A 23890-nucleotide genomic window follows, 5' to 3' on the forward strand; every position below is an offset into this window, starting at 1 on the left:
GAAATATCTTTGTCTTTCTTTATGTATGGATTTTTTTGTGAAAACATGTCTATTGCAGACCTATTCGATTTTTTTGATTAAATATGGTTTAGGTATATTATGCCATTTGGTGTATTGATTTCAACACGTCTGAGTACTAGATATCAACTTATATGACTTAATATATTAGACTGGCCGAGATGTAAAAGGAGGAAGTTTTAATTAAGGTATGGATGACAACAAACGAGTCCTTCCGTAAGTTAAGATATGAAACTACCTTACTCTACATTCAGTTTGTTTTTCTCTTTCAGAACTATTTGGTCATTTGGCCAGTATTTAATTCATAAATTGTGGAAAGTTACATCGGATATTACTCCCTGTAAGACTGAAATCAGGCTTTCAGTACTTCTTATGTTATATTTTAGATTTGTGGTATATACCGTACACGGACTTCGTCCCCTATCGATTGATATCTCTGATACATAACACGTAAACTACCACAACATGGGTTTTAAGTGGATTTTCATATAAAGGCGACGTAAGCAGGATAAGCTTAAATAAATCAGAGTGATCAATTTTTTTTATTCTAAGAACAAAATACACATATCAACTGAAGTGCGAATATTATGAAGAAGGCGAAAGTACATTGTGAACAGTTAACAAATTCAAAAACCATATTACATGTAGTAGCATATACTTCAATACATGTACATGTAATCTCTTATTACATTCCCGAAGTGGTTTTCAAATAACATTTCCATATAAACTCAACATAAGGAAAATGTTCACATGCTTTCATGACTAGTTAACATTTGCTTATGGAAATAAGACCTGCTATTAAACATGACTGCAGAAAAGATTTACAATATAGTCGTTCTATCCTTAGAACTTCGAGACAAGTCAGGCTTCGTCAGAAATCGTACGGAACAAAATATATATGAGTTTAAGACATAAAACATTATCATTATAATACTACAATTTAAATTGAACAATTGTGTAACTCATTTATTTTGTATATAAAAGTCTATATTTAGTTTTTAAGATATCCTGATATACTTGAACTAAGAATGATACAGATCGTTTGGTTATTTTAAAAACTATTACTATGGACACTTTACCAGTACTAAAGGAAGACTTTGGTACCCCTTATCAGTTAATATTATTCTACAGTTACCCAGTTCCACGTGGAGTTTTAACAAATATCAGTATGAAACATTACTGGGTTGGAGCCACATGTATAAGTGACAGTAACTGGAGTCTTATAACTTCATTTGCAATTGTTATCGTACATATACAACAGATCTGTTAAAAATGACAGGGTGTCAATAATTCTAGTGATTATTATTTATAAATGCAAATACAGGAAGATATTTTCAGATGTTAACATTTCCAACGATTTATATTTTCCTATTTCCAATTTCAGGAGCTTGACACTGAGTCCTTCAAAATGAAGTGCAGTATTTTATGACACTGAATGAGATTTAAGAATACATGGTAATTTGGATGCTACTGAAAAGCCCTTTGACTAACAATAACATATCACAAAATAAAAGTGTCATTTGGTCTTACTGTAAAAAAAATAGTACATATACATTAGGATCGCGTCTTTTTAATTGTGCAGATGTACACTTCTGTAAAACAGAAGACGAAGAAAAGAGAGGCTGCGATTCATCAGTTGGAAAGAACAAAACTGATCACAGATAAAGACAAAACAATTTGAATATTTTCATTCTTCTTGTAAGAGTCAACTGTCAAATAATGGGAAAGTTGGTAAAACATATGAAGATGATAAGACTAGAATATTATTCTCTATATGAAAGGGAGATGGCAAGTAGGATCATTAGCTAAATGATCTTTGTGGATTTTTTTTTTATAACTTTTTGAAAAAAAAAATGTAAATATTCAAAATCATTAAAACATCTGAGTTTATGATAACAAATCAAATATAAAACCAGTATAATTCCATATATCTAGTAAGTTGATAGAAGTAATGAAACTCTTATTTTCATCAGTAACAATACTTCATAAAAAATGTTGCAGTAGCGCTACAACCAAAATGAACTTAGTTTTTTCACGGAAAACTTGTTTTAGTTTAAATTATGAATTACTCCATCTTGAAAGCATGACAATTTACTCGTCGTTTGACTAATTACTTGTTGCATAATAGTTTCTTCGACAATAAGAGAAATTTGCTGTTTCAGAACTTAATTGCGGTGAAACAATGGCGTCTAGGTAAAGCAGGTCTCAAGTTTCACAGTGTTCATTAGATGATTGGAGAAATGTACAGTTACAAAAGACTTGAATGGACTTAAGATGACATGTTCCACTTGAACTGTACTGCTTACAATAACAATCATAAATGAACATCCCAATTTTAACAGTACTATAATATTCTTTACATTATATTCACCACATAATAGTTCATGTATTACAAAAATAAATAAATAAATGAAAAATGCAAGTTCTGTAAAGCACAGCAGTTACTATAATGTATGTGATGGTAGTACACGGGCTAAAAAGTTACATCACAGCTAATTTTACATTACAATTCTACATTTTTTTACACATTGTGATTGAAATAATGTATACAAATGCATTAATTTCAGAATTTCTGAAGAAAAAAAAACTGTTCATATAATAATCATGGCATCAGAATAGGTAGGCAGAATGTATATTTTGTATATAAAAATACTTTTAGTAATGTTATCAATACTAATATAAAATCAAATACAATTTATTGCATCATAAACTGAATAACGTATTAAATTCATTTATCCACAATCATTATTAACAATATTACAATAATTACATATAGAGTTCTTGAAGTTCATGACTTTTCCAATATCATATACTTTGAGCAGTAAATCAAAGACTACAACGATTAAATTTCTGTTTAGTCCAAATATCCTTTTTTTATTATTTCAAAACATCTTTCAACACTTATTTCTTTGTAAAGCAACCCAAAATGTTCAAAAGAAAATACATATCAACCAATATTCCATCAAAGAAACTTTTTCTGTTATAAATCAAATATAATACATGTATATAAAACAACTAACATGTAAATTACTCCACTGGTTTCTCTTAAATACTTTTATTAGAAATCGCAACCCAGGGCAAAAAAAATCTGGATATAAACATTCTCAGAACTTGGAGACAAGATAGGCTTCATGCACATTCACAAACATAAATTTCATAAAGGGACATATATCAATTGTATTCAATTATTAACTGTTCATTTCATCTTGTTTGTGGTTTGAAGAAAGATGGTCCTAAATCAAGTACAACATCTCTCAGAACCTGGTGACAAGTCTGGCTTTGTGCACATTCATAAACAGAAACAAAAAATAATACAAAATTCACAAAAGAACATACATCAATTGCATTGAATTAAAAACTGTTCCTTTCATCTTTTTTGTGGTTTGAAAAAAAAGATGATTCTGAATCACAGAACACAAACTTTCTCAGAACTTGGCGACAAGTCCGGCTTCGTGCATTTATAAATCTTCAATTATATTAGAAATTGTAGTTTACAATTATTGAGCATATTATCTGATAAAGCAATATCAAGTTTTACTATCAAGCAGTTTTACTTATAGTGGATTTAAGATAAACCCCCTTAAAGAATCCTAAGCATGTTCGCCTCTATTTGTATTTTATAATTAAGTCAGTCAGATGGATTTTCGGATTGTGGTGCTACAGTGCCATCGTACGCTAACCAGGCAATGGACATTAATGTTGTGTCACAGACTAATTAACATGGCGTTCATTCCACAGCTACTGATGTTTCTAACACTAGAAAAGAAGTTTATGTCAATGTGTCGACCTCAAGCTCTATGACAAACATAACAAGAGGCTCCCAGGAGCTTGAATCTCTCACCTGGTTAAATTTTGTCTTTCAATGGCAATACATTTATCACGAGGTTTACTAATAATTTTGGCCTACGATGACTTTGATGGAACTGATCATAAGGATCAATAGAAGGCTTAACAGATGAAAATAACGAAAGGACCACAGGTAGATCTCATCATGCTGAACAGTTTTACTCGGTTATAATGTGGCTAATGGGTTTTGAGATATATTGAAAAACTACAGCTTGACCCCTGTTCTATTTTTAGTAACGGTGACAAAGTTTTTTGACGGATCAAAAATCTAAACAGAACTTTTGTGCAAGATACCCCAAGGAACATCAATACTAAGTGATTCCAATCGATCAAGTAGGGTAAGAGGAGAAATTTTTTTAAAGAAATAACATTAAAAAAATGAAAGAAAAAACGTCGAAAAAAGTGGAATAACTCCTAAATGGCTTGACAGATTAAAATGAAAATATATATGCAATATACAGTCTAACCCCTATGTTCTATTTTCATTACCGGCGGCCATGTTGTTTGACGGATCAACAATCTAAACACAACTTTTGTGAAAGATGCCCAAAGGAACATCTGTGCAGTTTCATATAATTCCGCTAAGTAGTTTCTGAGAAAGGAGAAGATTTTTTAAAAAAATTGTTAACGACCACGACGACGGACGACGGCGACGGACGCCAATTGATGGCAATAGCTCACATGGCCTTTGACCAGGCAATACATCGTCGGGTGAGATCGCGGTAGTGCCGCTGAATATATCAAGTGGGACAACACCTATAGTCAATGCACACGTCAACATGACATTGCATGTATAGAATAACATTTCTGAAAGTCTCCTGCATAGTACAATTCAATTATGTCAGCAGTCTTTACAAAAGTTGAAATCCAAATCAAACGATATTCAAGTTTTTCGTTTGCAAGTCAACATAAACAGAAGGAAGCATTTTTTGTTAACAATTTTGATTTCATATAAATATATATTAATGAATAAATGTAACAATAAAATTTATGTCGTATTATAGCAGATTCATTTAGCTTTCAATGCATGTTCATTTTGAGTAAATTAAGTACATGTACATACAGATAAATACAAAAGGAAAAACAAGAATATACAGATCTCAAGGTATCACAAGTGTTTATGACAATCATCAGATTTTAATGTTTTGATGATGTTCATCTCAATCACTTTGGTATAATATGATATTTTAACACAGTAAGGAGTGCCAAGTTGTATATGAAAGCCAGTAAAACTAATATGTATACCATTTATCAATATTTCCAACATCCAGAACTAATGACATAAATCTTACTAACTTAAAAAATATGATGGATTGAACTACAAGAGTCAAATGTTGATAATCACTCAAAATATTCATACATAAGTAACCTGACAAAATAGAATATATTAAATATAACAAGTTAGAAGACCATAACAAAATACGTATGAACTATAAGTCTTTATGGTACAGAATATAATCCTTTTCTTCCGAGTTGCTCATTTACTTTTGTTACTTTGTATGTATGATTTTAGTTACTTTATATTCTTTGTTGTGAATGTCTGTTTTCCATGTCTGGTCTTTGTCCCTGGATTACGTTCTTTTGATTACCGCTATAACCTTGGTTCCCTTGATTACTCTTTATAAGTTAAGTTGTATAACTTAAAGAGTAAAAAAAATTACAAGTTACAAGCAAGTTAGAGCAATAAAGGATTCTTCAATAATATTTGTTTTTATTAATATACGGTGTATAAAAATCAATTGCACTTGGAGATAAGTACCTACATTGAATCATAATACTAAGAAAACAATATAATAAATTATGAATTAACACATCATATGACATGACATAGCAATATAAAGATGTTCACTGCTCATGTCCAGTCATTTTTATGTCAGATTGTTGTACTCCTCTACCCATTTCATTGCATTGATATTTTTTACTTAGTGATCCCCACTTTTATTTTCATAATTTGATTAAACACATCTTAACATAATATTTCGACATTTTTTTATGAAATTCTTGTTATTTCTTCTGCGTATAAAGCCTTTTAAGACAAAACCTATGGAAAATCATGTGAAATTTTCCAAGGCTTATGTTTCAAAAAGAAGCACACTGACCCATCATTTTTTTTCTACATTCTAGCATAAAAAGATCTTAACAGATTTTACAACCCTCTAAAATCCTTATAATCTTTAAACACAGCAGTGAATATCCTTAAGGAAAACAAAACAAATAGATTTTTTTCTCAGATTAGCTCTAATGTTCTATGTAAGCTGTAGGTTCATGACCTTGTAAAAGGGATTACTGATAGTAATTTCTTATTAACGCATTAGGTTAACCATATGGCAATATTCCAAGTATTAAACAGGATCCAGCTTTTCAGAAGTACAAATACTCTTTCTGCAATTTAATTGTTGTAGACAAGCGATAAACTTATATTTTAAAAGTTTTCAAATTATCAAGTAAATGGAGCATTTTGGCACTTTTCAAACTTTAAGACAAAGGAGGCACAACAGGAGAAGTTTTGTGCAGATGGGCTTCATTTAAACAGCCAGCTGTTATTACTCAGTGCTGTTTCGATTTGTTACCTTGGTAAACTATGCAAGACATATTAATAGTTTATTATAGCAAGACTTATTTGCCTAGCCAATTTCAATTTTAAGTGCAATCACTTTACTTTTGTTTTTATAACAAGTTTAAAATTAAAAGTCTTTTTGTTTTTTTTAAGTAAAAGTATATGATACTCCAATTATTAGTTAAGTAGGACAAATTGGTATAATGTAAAACAGATTTCTACCAAGAGAGCTCTATAAATCACTCACTAAGCTAGCTAGATTTGTGTTGAAATTGGAACTGGTCTATTAAGAATCAGTTACAGATTACACAGCCAACCTAAGATTTTTATTTCCATTTTGAGATAAGGTACATGAAGAGTTATCGTTCTTTATTTGCTTTGATAAAGTTGATGTTAGTTTGAGATTAATGTATTAAAAACACAGATTGCAAACTTTGCAATAAAATAAAACAAAATACTCCTACCCGTCTCTTTGAAATATATTTGTAGTTATTGATATATTAACTCAATCTAAAAAAGAGCCATTAAGCAAACAAAGACCATCCAGCTCTTGAACGGTATAAACTTGTCATTTACACCATTTACAATCTTCCCATTCCCAATTGTCCTTAAACCCACCCCGCCCCCATAGAAACCCCCCACCCTCATGAAATCCCAATTGCATATTTCTTATCAGTTATTTTATTTTTCAACATTTAAATTATCATTTGTAATTTCATATTAATGAATACTTTCCCGTTCAATTTCTCTTCCTTTCCATTCAAATTCTCCACCCCCCCCTATATATAAATACCCATCCCCAATCCGCATTCTCCATTCATCCATATGCCATTAAATGGGAAATTTTCTGTATTCTTTCAATATTTGAAATCACAAATCGATAGATTTCCAATGTACGCATACAATTACTGAAATTCTGTACACTTTGTACATTTACAAAATGGCTGACGGTAAGCTACATACCTATTGTGAAATCCTGTAGCTCGATTATTATTATTTAAAAAAAAATGTTCTAATTATAATAGCTTCTATCAAATTTGTCAATAAAAAACGCTGGTATTCTACATTCTTTATACTTTTCTTCGCTAAATCTACATAGCCATTTATAATTAAGGTATACATTTTTTTTAAATATTCCTTCTTTTCCGTTCAATATGCACAATATCCACTCCCCATCCATATTCTCCATTCATTCATATACAATAAAATGGGAAGAATTTTCTGTACTCTATCAACATTTGAAATAACAAATCGATATGGCTGAATGTACAATTAAGACCAAAAAAAAATAGATTTTATGATACCACAACGAGGTTGAATTACATAAATGCATCTCGCAGCTATGACGATGATTTTGGACATATTAATGTCTATAATATGCTTCTACCGAATTATTTCTCTTCCCAGCTTTCTATGTAGGAGATAACTTATAAAATTACAATATGTCCAAAATGTTCAATAAGTTCGATTAAACATTAAATGTAAGATTCCAGAATTTTTAATTATTGAAAAAATTGATAAAAGCTATCATAAATGGAAAACGCTTATATTCGGGCTGCAAGATTTCAGAACTGGTATGTAGCTTACTCTCAGCCATTTTGTACATGTACAAGGTGTACAGGATTTCGGCATCAACGAATATATTGATTTTGGACTAGAGAATACAGCACTTCATCAATGGAGTATAGAAGAAAACACCTCTCTGAAGACAGTTAAATTGAATTATCATCCACCTGCAAGATATTTGAAGAATTGTGGTCCAAATCTAAGTTTATTAAAATGCTGTTTCGACGGGAGGAAAATATTGTATATGCCAATAATTTGAGCCTTCCTTCATTCCAATATATGTTCGATTGTATTAAGAATAATGTGTGTCGCAAATTAGACGATTTTTTGCTATAGTAGGCATTTCATGCTATTTCATGTCGGAAGAGTCAGTGCTTGACTATATTTTAGCTATGATTCCACCGTCAGAAAAGAAGTTATACTTAAAAGCAATCCATACCTTAATTAAAAAATGGCTATGTAGGTTTAGTGAAAAAAGGTATACACTTTAACCTTTGTTCAATAAACAAACTAACCCTTATTATTTAAAGCAAACTTCAAGATCATTGAACAGTAATGTCTCCAATAAAACAATATGAAGTAAGTTAACAAACAAAGCCTTCTTGATGGCTTATAAAAAAACTATTTTGAACCCACAATTAGGTATTAATTAATAAATGCATCCCGCTATTAAGATTAGGATGTTGAATATTTCAATGTCAATATTATAATCATATCGAAGCATTTCCCTTCCCAGCTATCTAGGTAAGAGGTAACTTACATCATGTTCAAAATGTTCAATGATTTCTTTACAACATTATGAAAAAAAATCTTTTTACTTTGTTGATTAGAAAAAATGTCTTCTGAATACTTTAATCTGCAGAGTTCATTATTGTTTTTTTCCAAAACTGAAGTATTCTTTGTGATCAGAATTAAATTGGTAACAAACAAAACCAAATGTATATCTCAAATAATCAATATGATCATTGAACAGAAAACTTTCGTTTATACCTAGGCAAAATCCGTGTGTTGTTCACAACTGGTGCAATGTGTGCCATCTTTCTGCTGTCTTGTGGAATAATGTAAATGGAGAATTTCTATCATTATCTGTCTATACGATACAACTATCTTTGTCGTTTAATCCATTATATTAAAGATCGGGAAGGACATTTTCCAGTCATTTAGAGGACGGCACACAAACAAATCCTATGATCATCGTGCATCCTAACATAAAATAAAATATGAAACAAACAGTGTCACACTTATTCACAATTGATCTTTGACGATATACATATATATATATATATATATATATATATATATATATATATATATATATATATATATATATATATGAAACCCATATCTCTCAAACCTGTGCATTGGGGACAAAATCAGAATATTTAAAATTGCGTATATGTATTTTAATGGTTTTAAATTGTACCAGAAAAAAAATGGATTGATATTCATTTTGACGAATCTGAGTTTTGTGAATACATAATTGTCAGGACATGTAATGTAGAATGTGTCGTGAAAAAGATATCACGCTTCGTAGAGACATTTATAATATCCCTGTTTACATTAACTGACATTTGTATGTAATGTGAAATTCGAATTATGATCTGACGATGCTAAAGTACATTATTGATTGTTTGATAAGAAGAAATGCTATATAGAAAAAAGCAGCCCTATTAGGGTATACAAGAACTTATGTTTTAGTGAATATTAGAAAGCAACGCCATTATGCAAATTTTCTCTAGATTTCGCTCAGGACTTTAGGGAAACCTTTCCTAGAAATGTGCTAGAAACATAATTTTACAGTATATTTTAAATCAGGCCTTTATATAAAACAATAAGTATTCTTTTTTTTTTTAGGATATAAATATAAGTTTCTATTAGCCATTTATCCTATCTATTCAACATTGTACTTCAATTTACCTGTTTTTTTTTAGCATAAAATGAAGTAGATAGCTATCCCAGTTGCTTCAGTTTCTTCATTTTCAATTCTTTTTTTTTCAACAAATGTTCCAAATAGACAGTGTCATTTTCCTCGACTCTGCAAACAAAAAGAATTCTGTTTATGGAAGACAAATATATAATATAAATTTCATAATTTGTATTCAACAACACAAGACAGGGATTTTTGTTGAAAAAATTTATATTTTTCAAAATCAAATTCTAACCTAAAATGGGTCATTTAGGCATCGGCCCCCAAGATGAACTTTTTGAAAATTTTGATCTGATTTCGTTTTTCTAAATTCTCTTTCAAAAATTTACTTATATGAAATTTGATTTAAAAAAAAAACAGACAGTGATTTTCGTGCTGAGTAAGTGTTTCTATTTACAAATGATTTTCAAAATAAGACCAAAATATAAATTTAGGCTGAATAAAGCACCTCAGTGACCGTTTCGAAAAATGATAACATTCAATAGTGATTGAATTGATTAATTAATTCAGCAACGATGTTAGAATTGTAATACACAGATAGTGCTTTAATTGTACAAGTAATCAATCATTTTTTTGTGTCCGATGTACATTGTTAAAAGGTCTTTATGTTTGGTTCAATGTACAGGAGATTTTTTTTTACTTATACTTGGCATTCATGACGTTAAATTTGAATTGTAATTCGATTAATTACAATTGCAAAATATATGTAATTCATTTAATTAAATGTCCGAACTCATGTAATGGCAATAATAATTTGACTGAAATATTATTCATATATTAAGTTTTAATCAATTATTATCAACCCTTATTGACAGTTTTTTTTTTTCGATCGAAAATAAGGTGATTTGTAACTCATACATCCTTCGATTTTACATACTCGTACGAAACAATTTATTCTTTCTATTGTGAATCTCTTTTTGACGACCATACAGTTATGACATATTTCAGTCTGAAATGCGTAAATGTTCATCTTAAAAAGTCACTTTGAAATATGGCATTTTTCGCTAGATATAGAGGGCATTTTATCGATATAACTAATGTAGTAAGACAGCAAAAACAAATTTTATCTCATTGGATTCGCGATGCAATTAATGACAAGATGACGTCATTCAATAATTGTGAACAAACATTTGTTTAAAAACATTTTACCTCTATTCACAAGGCGTGATATAATGCAGACCGCAATCTTTCATGTCTATGAGATTTTATCCATGTGGTGACATGTCACTTCATTATAGAATTAAATAGTTACGCCTACAACTCTGAAATAGTTTTGTTCTTCATAGTCGTTTTATGGCATATTTATTTACATGAGTCAGATAGATAAAAGGCGCTTAACAATCTAAACCCCGTCTTGTTTGTACGCTTGTTCAAAAAAATCTAAGGACATTTTACAAAATATGAACCACATCCTTGTGTATCCTATCCATGAATAGATTTGTTTTTATCAATTAACGTGGATATTCGAGTCACACGATTGAAAGCAAATATTTAGAATTATGTATTTTCTACTTTATGTATCAAGTATTTGAAAACCCAAACTTCGACTAACTCAATTATATAGGAGATTTTGTTTTAACTGACGCACATTATTTTCATTCAAGTTTGTATCATCAATTAAATGGTTAAATTGAGATACACTAAATATTTCAAATGTCTTCTTTTCTGTACATTAATTATATATTAATGACGCCTCCTTTTTTATTGAAATGCCTAATACCTACAATTACTCCCCAACTTGTTAGGAGGGAGACATGCATTTTGGAGAAAAAAAATACAAACAAAATATTTTTACCGGTCATTATTTTTGCCATACAATCAACCATGTAAACGCGATATTGGCAACGTCTAAGGACCGGATGTGCAGATTTTTTTCTCCTAAACGAAGATTTTAGAGAATTAATGTGATAAAACTCAAGTTTTGGGATATTCCGACGAATAGGAGACATGGGAGCATGGACCAGGTGCACCGATAGGGTAAGCGGCCCCTGCTTTTCTAGAAACACCCGCCGAGTTGCTCATAAAAAGTCAAGTCCGGGGTAGACAAACGAGGAAATGCAAACCATGACCCGTTCAATAAATCAGTTTTCATGGTGCTGATGGATACATCATAACAATCCACGAGTTCATGATGACGACCATAAAACTTCTGTAGTGATGACTTCAATCTTGTAGCAATATAACCCTGTTCCAGAAGCCTATTTGTCAGACTTTTAGCGCGATACAAAAAGTCTGCGTAGTTTCGGCAAGCTCTGGCATAGCGTATGAGTTGTGATATGAACACTCCATACACAGGAGCCGAAGGGATGTTGCCACAGATGAAAGAAAAGTTGACAATTCTGAATGAAAAGTAATCACATTTGTGGTAAAGTTTGGTAAATAATTTTCCTTTACCATCGATTTCGAAGTGTAGCTCAGGAAATTAGAGCTTTTCAGAGAATTTTGATGGCAAGTCGAATGTTATTCTTGTAAATTAATTGATAATATACGTTTAATTTGCTCCTGGCATAATTACAAGCAATCACCATCTATACCCCCTATGACACGTAAAGTCTACAACAATTCGTCAACGGAATAGAATTTTTTCTTAAGCCCATTAATTGCTTCTGCAACACTTGCTGCGGCTATCACTGATGGTTTGTGCATAATAAATCCCATTTCAGTAAATTGCATACGTAAATGAATTTTTGAGCATGTCTTGTCTCGCAAATTAACTGCAATTGTCATTAAATTCAAAAAATGATCAGAAAATCAGTAGGTGTAACGGATAACAATCCCCAGTTCAGTGTTCTCAAAACTGATGATTCCATTGCATACATGTCTTTCAGGGTGAAATAATTTCCTGCACATGAAATAAGTTTTTGTGGTTTTATTGGATCTGTTTTCCCTAGTTTTGATGCAACAAGTAATCCAACAGCCCCCAAAAGTTGCAGTTGTGTCCGATCAATATCTATCAATGACATGTACCTATCAATATAATTCACTGCTAGAAGTGCTACATTATCCGTTGATTCTTCTTCTTCACATAATTCAATCATCCATTCGATTGTCAATTACGTACGTACGGTTTAATGTCTGTTTGAATAATTTGAAAATAGTTTTCTTTTGGACGATACCTGCCCTCTGTGGCAAACAAAGTTGTCAACACTTTTCTTCCGACAGATGCGATATTTCGTTGACATTGTACTGAACCGTTTGAAATTCAAAGGATTTAAAGTTGGTGCATACAGGGTTATCTAATTCAGATTCATAACATTCTAAATCCATTTTCTACATTATAGTTTATAAAAATAACATCAATAAAGTCTCGTCAGCTCACGAGGTGTGCCAGATGCAAAACCAAAATAATCCAGCCCATATTTATAGTCTATTTCCAACATTTAGAATTATTATTGTGAACAATCAACAAATCAAGAGTGCATAAATGCACTCGTAAATATCGGATATTTCCTTGCTTTTATTATGATTATATCAAAACTTTCCTATCATTCTAGGTAAAGGTGAATCAAAATTAATTGTCCATCATAAGGTACTGTATAAAATGATTTAACAAATAAAATTTAATTGGTCAAAAAGCCACTTAAAAGCGCTTTAACAGAAATCGTTCGACGTTCTCAAGGCAGCTAGCAATATAATCAGGACGCTCTTAATTATGCAAATATGATTAGCCTTACAGCTATTATCATTAAAGTAAATCATAATGTGATCTTAAAGTCAATAAGAAGCAACACTGTTGGTCCATTTTTATCTTTTTCGTAACATATGGATGTTTATATCAAATCTCTTTTTATAAGTTTAAAACAAAGTGAGATGAGTATCAATTAATGTTTGAATTGATAGATTGAAAGGCCACAATTTTATTCATTTAAGATCTCTTGCAAAGTTCTATACCTCAACATTTTTATTACACATCACACCATTCCCTATCCCAGTTTTCTACATTGAAAAAGATTAAGTACATAAGCATAATGTACATTTCAAATTAATACAATAACACAATATTTGAGTAGTCAACACACCTCAGAGAGAGCAAAACGCCCTAGAGAAAAAAAAAGAATTAAATATTGTTCACTGTAAAATATTATGTCATGAATACTATCTATGGATGTACCAGTATACAAAATGTCCCCTCCCCAGCTAGGTAAAGGAAACTGTACACATTAGATGTGATGTTTTCGGTGGGAAAGTGCTATTTCACATAGTATGACAATGTTATCAATAGTGTTTGAAATAGATGTGATGAGCATGTATGATTTAGGTACAAATGTATCAAATATAATGGGCATATATATTTATGTTGGAAATTGCTGTTTGAAGAAGTTTGGCCATATATAATAGGAGTGCTGCTGGCGTCTTTTGTGATGGGCATGTACAATTTTGTGATGAAAAGGCTGTTTCAAGTAGTATGGCTATGTTCAGAGTACAGTCTATTTCAGATGTGAAGAGGGTATATGTTTGATTTGGAAAGTGATACTGCAAATAGTACGGCCATATGAAGAGTACAATTCACATCAGATGGTTTCTTTTCAGAAGAAATTACTAGTCTCAGTAGTAAGCCAAATTATGCCAACATTCCGTATTATATGTGATGACTTCGTACTTGCCATTTCAAGTAGTATGGTCATGTTAAGTGTACAGTACAATCAGATGTAATGAGCATGTTTGATTTTGGTAGGAAAGTGCTTTTTCAAGTGGTATGGCTACATTAATAGTAGGGTTTGAATAACATATGATGGATATGTATGATTTTGGTTAGGAATTGCACTTTGAAGTAGTATGGCAATAGTTATAGTACAGTCCGCGTCAAATAAGATGAACATGTATATTTTAAGTAGGAAAATGCTATGATAGGTATTATGGCTATGCTAAAAATACAGTACAAATTTGATGTGGTGAGTGTAAATGTTTTGGGTAGGAAAGCGCTAGTTCAAATAGTACCGATATATTTTGAGCACATACGAAAAAGATGGAATCAACAAGTACACTTTTTGTATGAAAACCCGTTCTTACGTTGCCACTCAAGGTTTAGAGTACATAAGGTATGGTTGGCTATATCAAGAGGACGATACAAATCAGATATAAGAACATGTATAAATATGTATGAATTTAGTAGGAAAGTACTATTTTAGCTACCTGCCCATGTCAGCAGTAGAAGTCAGAGAAAATGTAATGACTATGAATATTTTGGGGTAGGAAAGGGCTATTTCAAGTTCTTTGGCTATATTGAGAGAGAAGTCGGCAACTGATGCGAGAATCACATATGTGTTTGGTAGTTAAGTGCTATCTCAAGTGATTTGGCCATATGATGTGTACTGTCCACATCAGATGTGATTTTTTCGGTGGGAAAGTGCTATTTCACATAGTATGACAATGTTATCAATAGGGTTCGAAATAGATATGATGAGCATGTATGATTTAGGTACAAATGTATCAAATATAATGAGCATATATATTTATGTTGGAAAGTGCTGTTTGAAGAAGTTTGGCTATATATATTAGGAGTGCTGCTGGCGTCTTTTGTGATGGGCATGTACAATTTTGTGATGAAAAGGCTGTTTCAAGTAGTATGGCTATGTTCAGAGTACAGTCTATTTCAGATGTGAAGAGGGTATATGTTTGATTTGGAAAGTGATACTGCAAATAGTACGGCCATATGAAGAGTACAATTCACACCAGATGGTTTCTTTTCAGAAGAAATTACTAGTCTCAGTAGTAAGCCAAATTATGCCAACATTCCGTATTATATGTGATGACTTCGTACTTGCCATTTCAAGTAGTATGGTCATGTTAAGTGTACAGTACAATCAGATGTAATGAGCATGTTTGATTTTGGTAGGAAAGTGCTTTTTCAAGTGGTATGGCTACATTAATAGTAGGGTTTGAATAACATATGATGGATATGTATGATTTTGGTTAGGAATTGCACTTTGAAGTAGTATGGCAATAGTTATAGTACAGTCCGCGTCAAATAAGATGAACATGTATATTTTAAGTAGGAAAATGCTATGATAGGTATTATGGCTATGCTAAAAATACGGTACAAATTTGATGTGGTGAGTGTAAATGTTTTGGGTAGGAAAGCGCTAGTTCAAATAGTACCGATATATTTTGAGCACATACGAAAAAGATGGAATCAACAAGTACACTTTTTGTATGAAAACCCGTTCTTACGTTGCCACTCAAGGTTTAGAGTACATAAGGTATGGTTGGCTATATCAAGAGGACGATACAAATCAGATATAAGAACATGTATAAATATGTATGAATTTAGTAGGAAAGTACTATTTTAGCTACCTGCCCATGTCAGCAGTAGAAGTCAGAGAAAATGTAATGACTATGAATATTTTGGGGTAGGAAAGGGCTATTTCAAGTTCTTTGGCTATATTGAGAGAGAAGTCGGCAACTGATGCGAGAATCACATATGTGTTTGGTAGTTAAGTGCTATCTCAAGTGATTTGGCCATATGATGTGTACTGTCCACATCAGATGTGATTTTTTCGGTGGGAAAGTGCTATTTCACATAGTATGACAATGTTATCAATAGGGTTCGAAATAGATATGATGAGCATGTATGATTTAGGTACAAATGTATCAAATATAATGAGCATATATATTTATGTTGGAAATTGCTGTTTGAAGAAGTTTGGCCATATATATTAGGAGTGCTGCTGGCGTCTTTTGTGATGGGCATGTACAATTGTGTGATGAAAAGGCTGTTTCAAGTAGTATGGCTATGTTCAGAGTACAGTCTATTTCAGATGTGAAGAGGGTATATGTTTGATTTGGAAAGTGATACTGCAAATAGTACGGCCATATGAAGAGTACAATTCACATCAGATGGTTTCTTTTCAGAAGAAATTACTAGTCTCAGCAGTAAGCCAAATTATGCCAACATTCCGTATTATATGTGATGACTTCGTACTTGCCATTTCAAGTAGTATGGTCATGTTAAGTGTACAGTACAATCAGATGTAATGAGCATGTTTGATTTTGGTAGGAAAGTGCTTTTTCAAGTGGTATGGCTACATTAATAGTAGGGTTTGAATAACATATGATGGATATGTATGATTTTGGTTAGGAATTGCACTTTGAAGTAGTATGGCAATAGTTATAGTACAGTCCGCGTCAAATAAGATGAACATGTATATTTTAAGTAGGAAAATGCTATGATAGGTATTATGGCTATGCTAAAAATACAGTACAAATTTGATGTGGTGAGTGTAAATGTTTTGGGTAGGAAAGCGCTAGTTCAAATAGTACCGATATATTTTGAGCACATACGAAAAAGATGGAATCAACAAGTACACTTTTTGTATGAAAACCCGTTCTTACGTTGCCACTCAAGGTTTAGAGTACATAAGGTATGGTTGGCTATATCAAGAGGACGATACAAATCAGATATAAGAACATGTATAAATATGTATGAATTTAGTAGGAAAGTACTATTTTAGCTACCTGCCCATGTCAGCAGTAGAAGTCAGAGAAAATGTAATGACTATGAATATTTTGGGGTAGGAAAGGGCTATTTCAAGTTCTTTGGCTATATTGAGAGAGAAGTCGGCAACTGATGCGAGAATCACGTATGTGTTTGGTAGTTAAGTGCTATCTCAAGTGATTTGGCCATATGATGTGTACTGTCCACATCAGATGTGATTTTTTCGGTGGGAAAGTGCTATTTCACATAGTATGACAATGTTATCAATAGGGTTCGAAATAGATATGATGAGCATGTATGATTTAGGTACAAATGTATCAAATATAATGAGCATATATATTTATGTTGGAAAGTGCTGTTTGAAGAAGTTTGGCTATATATATTAGGAGTGCTGCTGGCGTCTTTTGTGATGGGCATGTACAATTTTGTGATGAAAAGGCTGTTTCAAGTAGTATGGCTATGTTCAGAGTACAGTCTATTTCAAATGTGAAGAGGGTATATGTTTGATTTGGAAAGTGATACTGCAAATAGTACGGCCATATGAAGAGTACAATTCACATCAGATGGTTTCTTTTCAGAAGAAATTACTAGTCTCAGTAGTAAGCCAAATTATGCCAACATTCCGTATTATATGTGATGACTTCGTACTTGCCATTTCAAGTAGTATGGTCATGTTAAGTGTACAGTACAATCAGATGTAATGAGCATGTTTGATTTTGGTAGGAAAGTGCTTTTTCAAGTGGTATGGCTACATTAATAGTAGGGTTTGAATAACATATGATGGATATGTATGATTGTGGTTAGGAATTGCACTTTGAAGTAGTATGGCAATAGTTATAGTACAGTCCGCGTCAAATAAGATGAACATGTATATTTTAAGTAGGAAAATGCTATGATAGGTATTATGGCTATGCTAAAAATACGGTACAAATTTGATGTGGTGAGTGTAAATGTTTTGGGTAGGAAAGCGCTAGTTCAAATAGTACCGATATATTTTGAGCACATACGAAGAAGATGGAATCAACAAGTACACTTTTTGTATGAAAACCCGTTCTTACGTTGCCACTCAAGGTTTAGAGTACATAAGGTATGGTTGGCTATATCAAGAGGACGATACAAATCAGATATAAGAACATGTATAAATATGTATGAATTTAGTAGGAAAGTACTATTTTAGCTACCTGCCCATGTCAGCAGTAGAAGTCAGAGAAAATGTAATGACTATGAATATTTTGGGGTAGGAAAGGGCTATTTCAAGTTCTTTGGCTATATTGAGAGAGAAGTCGGCAACTGATGCGAGAATCACATATGTGTTTGGTAGTTAAGTGCTATCTCAAGTGATTTGGCCATATGATGTGTACTGTCCACATCAGATGTGATTTTTTCGGTGGGAAAGTGCTATTTCACATAGTATGACAATGTTATCAATAGGGTTCGAAATAGATATGATGAGCATGTATGATTTAGGTACAAATGTATCAAATATAATGAGCATATATATTTATGTTGGAAAGTGCTGTTTGAAGAAGTTTGGCTATATATATTAGGAGTGCTGCTGGCGTCTTTTGTGATGGGCATGTACAATGTTGTGATGAAAATGCTGTTTCAAGTAGTATGGCTATGTTCAGAGTACAGTCTATTTCAGATGTGAAGAGGGTATATGTTTGATTTGGAAAGTGATACTGCAAGTAGTATGTCCATATGAAGAGTTCAATTCACATCAGATAATTTCTTTTTAGTAGAAACTACTAGTCTCAGTAGTAAGCCAATTTATGCCATCACTCCGTATTATATGTGATGACTTCGTACTTGCCATTTCAAGTAGTATGGTCATGTTAAGTGTACAGTACAATCAGATGTAATGAGCATGTTTGATTTTGGTAGGAAAGTGCTTTTTCAAGTGGTATGGCTACATTAATAGTAGGGTTTGAATAACATATGATGGATATGTATGATTTTGGTTAGGAATTGCACTTTGAAGTAGTATGGCAATAGTTATAGTATAGTCCGCGTCAAATAAGATGAACATGTATATTTTGAGTAGGAAAATGCTATGATAGGTATTATGGCTATGCTAAAAATACGGTACAAATTTGATGTGGTGGGTGTAAATGTTTTGGGTAGGAAAGCGCTAGTTCAAATAGTACCGATATATTTTGAGCACATACGAAAAAGATGGAATCAACAAGTACACTTTTTGTATGAAAACCCGTTCTTACGTTGCCACTCAAGGTTTAGAGTACATTAGGTATGGTTGGCTATATCAAGAGGACGATACAAATCAGATATAAGAACATGTATGAATATGTATGAATTTAGTAGGAAAGTACTATTTTTAGCTACATGCCCATGTCAGCAGTAGGAGTCGGAGAAAATGTAATGACTATGAATATTTTGGGGTAGGAAAGGGCTATTTCAAGTTCTTTGGCTATATTGAGAGAGAAGTCGGCAACTGATGCGAGAATCACATATGTGTTTGGTAGTTAAGTGCTATCTCAAGTGATTTGGCCATATGATGTGTACTGTCCACATCAGATGTGATTTTTTCGGTGGGAAAGTGCTATTTCACATAGTATGACAATGTTATCAATAGGGTTCGAAATAGATATGATGAGCATGTATGATTTAGGTACAAATGTATTAAATATAATGAGCATATATATTTATGTTGTAAAGTGCTGTTTGAAGAAGTTTGGCTATATATATTAGGAGTGCTGCTGGCGTCTTTTGTGATGGGCATGTACAATTTTGTGATGAAAATGCTGTTTCAAGTAGTATGGCTATGTTCAGAGTACAGTCTATTTCAGATGTGAAGAGGGTATATGTTTGATTTGGAAAGTGATACTGCAAGTAGTATGTCCATATGAAGAGTTCAATTCACATCAGATAGTTTCTTTTGAGTAGAAACTACTAGTCTCAGTAGTAAGCCAATTTATGCCATCACTCCGTATTATATGTGATGACTTCGTACTTGCCATTTCAAGTAGTATGGTCATGTTAAGTGTACAGTACAATCAGATGTAATGAGCATGTTTGATTTTGGTAGGAAAGTGCTTTTTCAAGTGGTATGGCTACATTAATAGTAGGGTTTGAATAACATATGATGGATATATATGATTTTGGTTAGGAATTGCACTTTGAAGTAGTATGGCAATAGTTATAGTATAGTCCGCGTCAAATAAGATGAACATGTATATTTTGAGTAGGAAAATGCTATGATAGGTATTATGGCTATGCTAAAAATACGGTACAAATTTGATGTGGTGAGTGTAAATGTTTTGGGTAGGAAAGCGCTAGTTCAAATAGTACCGATATATTTTGAGCACATACGAAAAAGATGGAATCAACAAGTACACTTTTTGTATGAAAACCCGTTCTTACGTTGCCACTCAAGGTTTAGAGTACATTAGGTATGGTTGGCTATATCAAGAGGACGATACAAATCAGATATAAGAACATGTATGAATATGTATGAATTTAGTAGGAAAGTACTATTTTTAGCTACATGCCCATGTCAGCAGTAGGAGTCGGAGAAAATGTAATGACTATGAATATTTTGGGGTAGGAAAGGGCTATTTCAAGTTCTTTGGCTATATTGAGAGAGAAGTCGGCAACTGATGCGAGAATCACATATGTGTTTGGTAGTTAAGTGCTATCTCAAGTGATTTGGCCATATGATGTGTACTGTCCACATCAGATGTGATTTTTTCGGTGGGAAAGTGCTATTTCACATAGTATGACAATGTTATCAATAGGGTTCGAAATAGATATGATGAGCATGTATGATTTAGGTACAAATGTATCAAATATAATGAGCATATATATTTATGTTGGAAAGTGCTGTTTGAAGTAGTTTGGCTCTATGTATTAGGAGTGCTGCTGGCGTCTTTTGTGATGGGCATGTACAATTTTGTGATGAAAATGCTGTTTCAAGTAGTATGGCTATGTTCAGAGTACAGTCTATTTCAGATGTGAAGAGGGTATATGTTTGATTTGGAAAGTGATACTGCAAGTAGTATGTCCATATGAAGAGTTCAATTCACATCAGATAGTTTCTTTTGAGTAGAAACTACTAGTCTCAGTAGTAAGCCAATTTATGCCATCACTCCGTATTATATGTGATGACTTCGTACTTGCCATTTCAAGTAGTATGGTCATGTTAAGTGTACAGTACAATCAGATGTAATGAGCATGTTTGATTTTGGTAGGAAAGTGCTTTTTCAAGTGGTATGGCTACATTAATAGTAGGGTTTGAATAACATATGATGGATATATATGATTTTGGTTAGGAATTGCACTTTGAAGTAGTATGGCAATAGTTATAGTATAGTCCGCGTCAAATAAGATGAACATGTATATTTTGAGTAGGAAAATGCTATGATAGGTATTATGGCTATGCTAAAAATACGGTACAAATTTGATGTGGTGAGTGTAAATGTTTTGGGTAGGAAAGCGCTAGTTCAAATAGTACCGATATATTTTGAGCACATACGAAAAAGATGGAATCAACAAGTACACTTTTTGTATGAAAACCCGTTCTTACGTTGCCACTCAAGGTTTAGAGTACATTAGGTATGGTTGGCTATATCAAGAGGACGATACAAATCAGATATAAGAACATGTATGAATATGTATGAATTTAGTAGGAAAGTACTATTTTTAGCTACATGCCCATGTCAGCAGTAGGAGTCGGAGAAAATGTAATGACTATGAATATTTTGGGGTAGGAAAGGGCTATTTCAAGTTCTTTGGCTATATTGAGAGAGAAGTCGGCAACTGATGCGAGAATCACATATGTGTTTGGTAGTTAAGTGCTATCTCAAGTGATTTGGCCATATGATGTGTACTGTCCACATCAGATGTGATTTTTTCGGTGGGAAAGTGCTATTTCACATAGTATGACAATGTTATCAATAGGGTTCGAAATAGATATGATGAGCATGTATGATTTAGGTACAAATGTATCAAATATAATGAGCATATATATTTATGTTGGAAAGTGCTGTTTGAAGTAGTTTGGCTCTATGTATTAGGAGTGCTGCTGGCGTCTTTTGTGATGGGCATGTACAATTTTGTGATGAAAATGCTGTTTCAAGTAGTATGGCTATGTTCAGAGTACAGTCTATTTCAGATGTGAAGAGGGTATATGTTTGATTTGGAAAGTGATACTGCAAGTAGTATGTCCATATGAAGAGTTCAATTCACATCAGATAGTTTCTTTTGAGTAGAAACTACTAGTCTCAGTAGTAAGCCAATTTATGCCATCACTCCGTATTATATGTGATGACTTCGTACTTGCCATTTCAAGTAGTATGGTCATGTTAAGTGTACAGTACAATCAGATGTAATGACCATGTTTGATTTTGGTAGGAAAGTGCTTTTTCAAGTGGTATGGCTACATTAATAGTAGGGTTTGAATAACATATGATGGATATGTATGATTTTGGTTAGGAATTGCACTTTGAAGTAGTATGGCAATAGTTATAGTACAGTCCGCGTCAAATAAGATGAACATGTATATTTTAAGTAGGAAAATGCTATGATAGGTATTATGGCTATGCTAAAAATACGGTACAAATTTGATGTGGTGAGTGTAAATGTTTTGGGTAGGAAAGCGCTAGTTCAAATAGTACCGATATATTTTGAGCACATACGAAAAAGATGGAATCAACAAGTACACTTTTTGTATGAAAACCCGTTCTTACGTTGCCACTCAAGGTTTAGAGTACATAAGGTATGGTTGGCTATAACAAGAGGACGATACAAATCAGATATAAGAACATGTATAAATATGTATGAATTTAGTAGGAAAGTACTATTTTAGCTACCTGCCCATGTCAGCAGTAGAAGTCAGAGAAAATGTAATGACTATGAATATTTTGGGGTAGGAAAGGGCTATTTCAAGTTCTTTGGCTATATTGAGAGAGAAGTCGGCAACTGATGCGAGAATCACATATGTGTTTGGTAGTTAAGTGCTATCTCAAGTGATTTGGCCATATGATGTGTACTGTCCACATCAGATGTGATTTTTTCGGTGGGAAAGTGCTATTTCACATAGTATGACAATGTTATCAATAGGGTTCGAAATAGATATGATGAGCATGTATGATTTAGGTACAAATGTATCAAATATAATGAGCATATATATTTATGTTGGAAATTGCTGTTTGAAGAAGTTTGACTATATATTTTAGGAGTGCTGCTGGCGTCTTTTGTGATGGGCATGTACAATTTTGTGATGAAAATGCTGTTTCAAGTAGTATGGCTATGTTCAGAGTACAGTCTATTTCAGATGTGAAGAGGGTATATGTTTGATTTGGAAAGTGATACTGCAAGTAGTATGTCCATATGAAGAGTTCAATTCACATCAGATAGTTTCTTTTGAGTAGAAACTACTAGTCTCAGTAGTAAGCCAATTTATGCCATCACTCCGTATTATATGTGATGACTTCGTACTTGCCATTTCAAGTAGTATGGTCATGTTAAGTGTACAGTACAATCAGATGTAATGAGCATGTTTGATTTTGGTAGGAAAGTGCTT

At 32.6% G+C, this 23890-nt stretch overlaps 1 protein-coding gene and 1 long non-coding RNA gene across 6 annotated transcripts in view; one reads left to right on the forward strand and one right to left on the reverse strand.

Annotated features, from left to right (window-relative positions):
* Positions 1-2587, forward strand: part of LOC148616439 (uncharacterized) — a 53082-nt gene extending 50495 nt beyond the window's left edge. For all 3 annotated transcript variants that reach the window (XR_015922214.1, XR_015922215.1, XR_015922217.1), the window contains 3 exons: positions 405-517; positions 1403-1473; positions 2181-2587. This is a non-coding gene — a long non-coding RNA (uncharacterized LOC148616439). The remainder of the gene's footprint in view (positions 1-404; positions 518-1402; positions 1474-2180) is intronic.
* Positions 542-23890, reverse strand: part of LOC148616440 (uncharacterized) — a 46040-nt gene continuing 22691 nt past the window's right edge. For all 3 annotated transcript variants that reach the window (XR_015922204.1, XR_015922203.1, XR_015922205.1), the window contains 2 exons: positions 9905-10022; positions 542-9190 (listed from right to left, as the gene is read on the reverse strand). The gene's annotated coding sequence lies outside the window, so the exon portion shown is untranslated. The remainder of the gene's footprint in view (positions 9191-9904; positions 10023-23890) is intronic.

Source organism: Perna viridis, chromosome 5, assembly GCF_037379345.1.
Source record: "Perna viridis isolate PV_CMFRI_1.1 ecotype Kerala chromosome 5, ASM3737934v1, whole genome shotgun sequence".
Classification (NCBI taxonomy): Eukaryota; Metazoa; Mollusca; class Bivalvia; order Mytilida; family Mytilidae; genus Perna; species Perna viridis.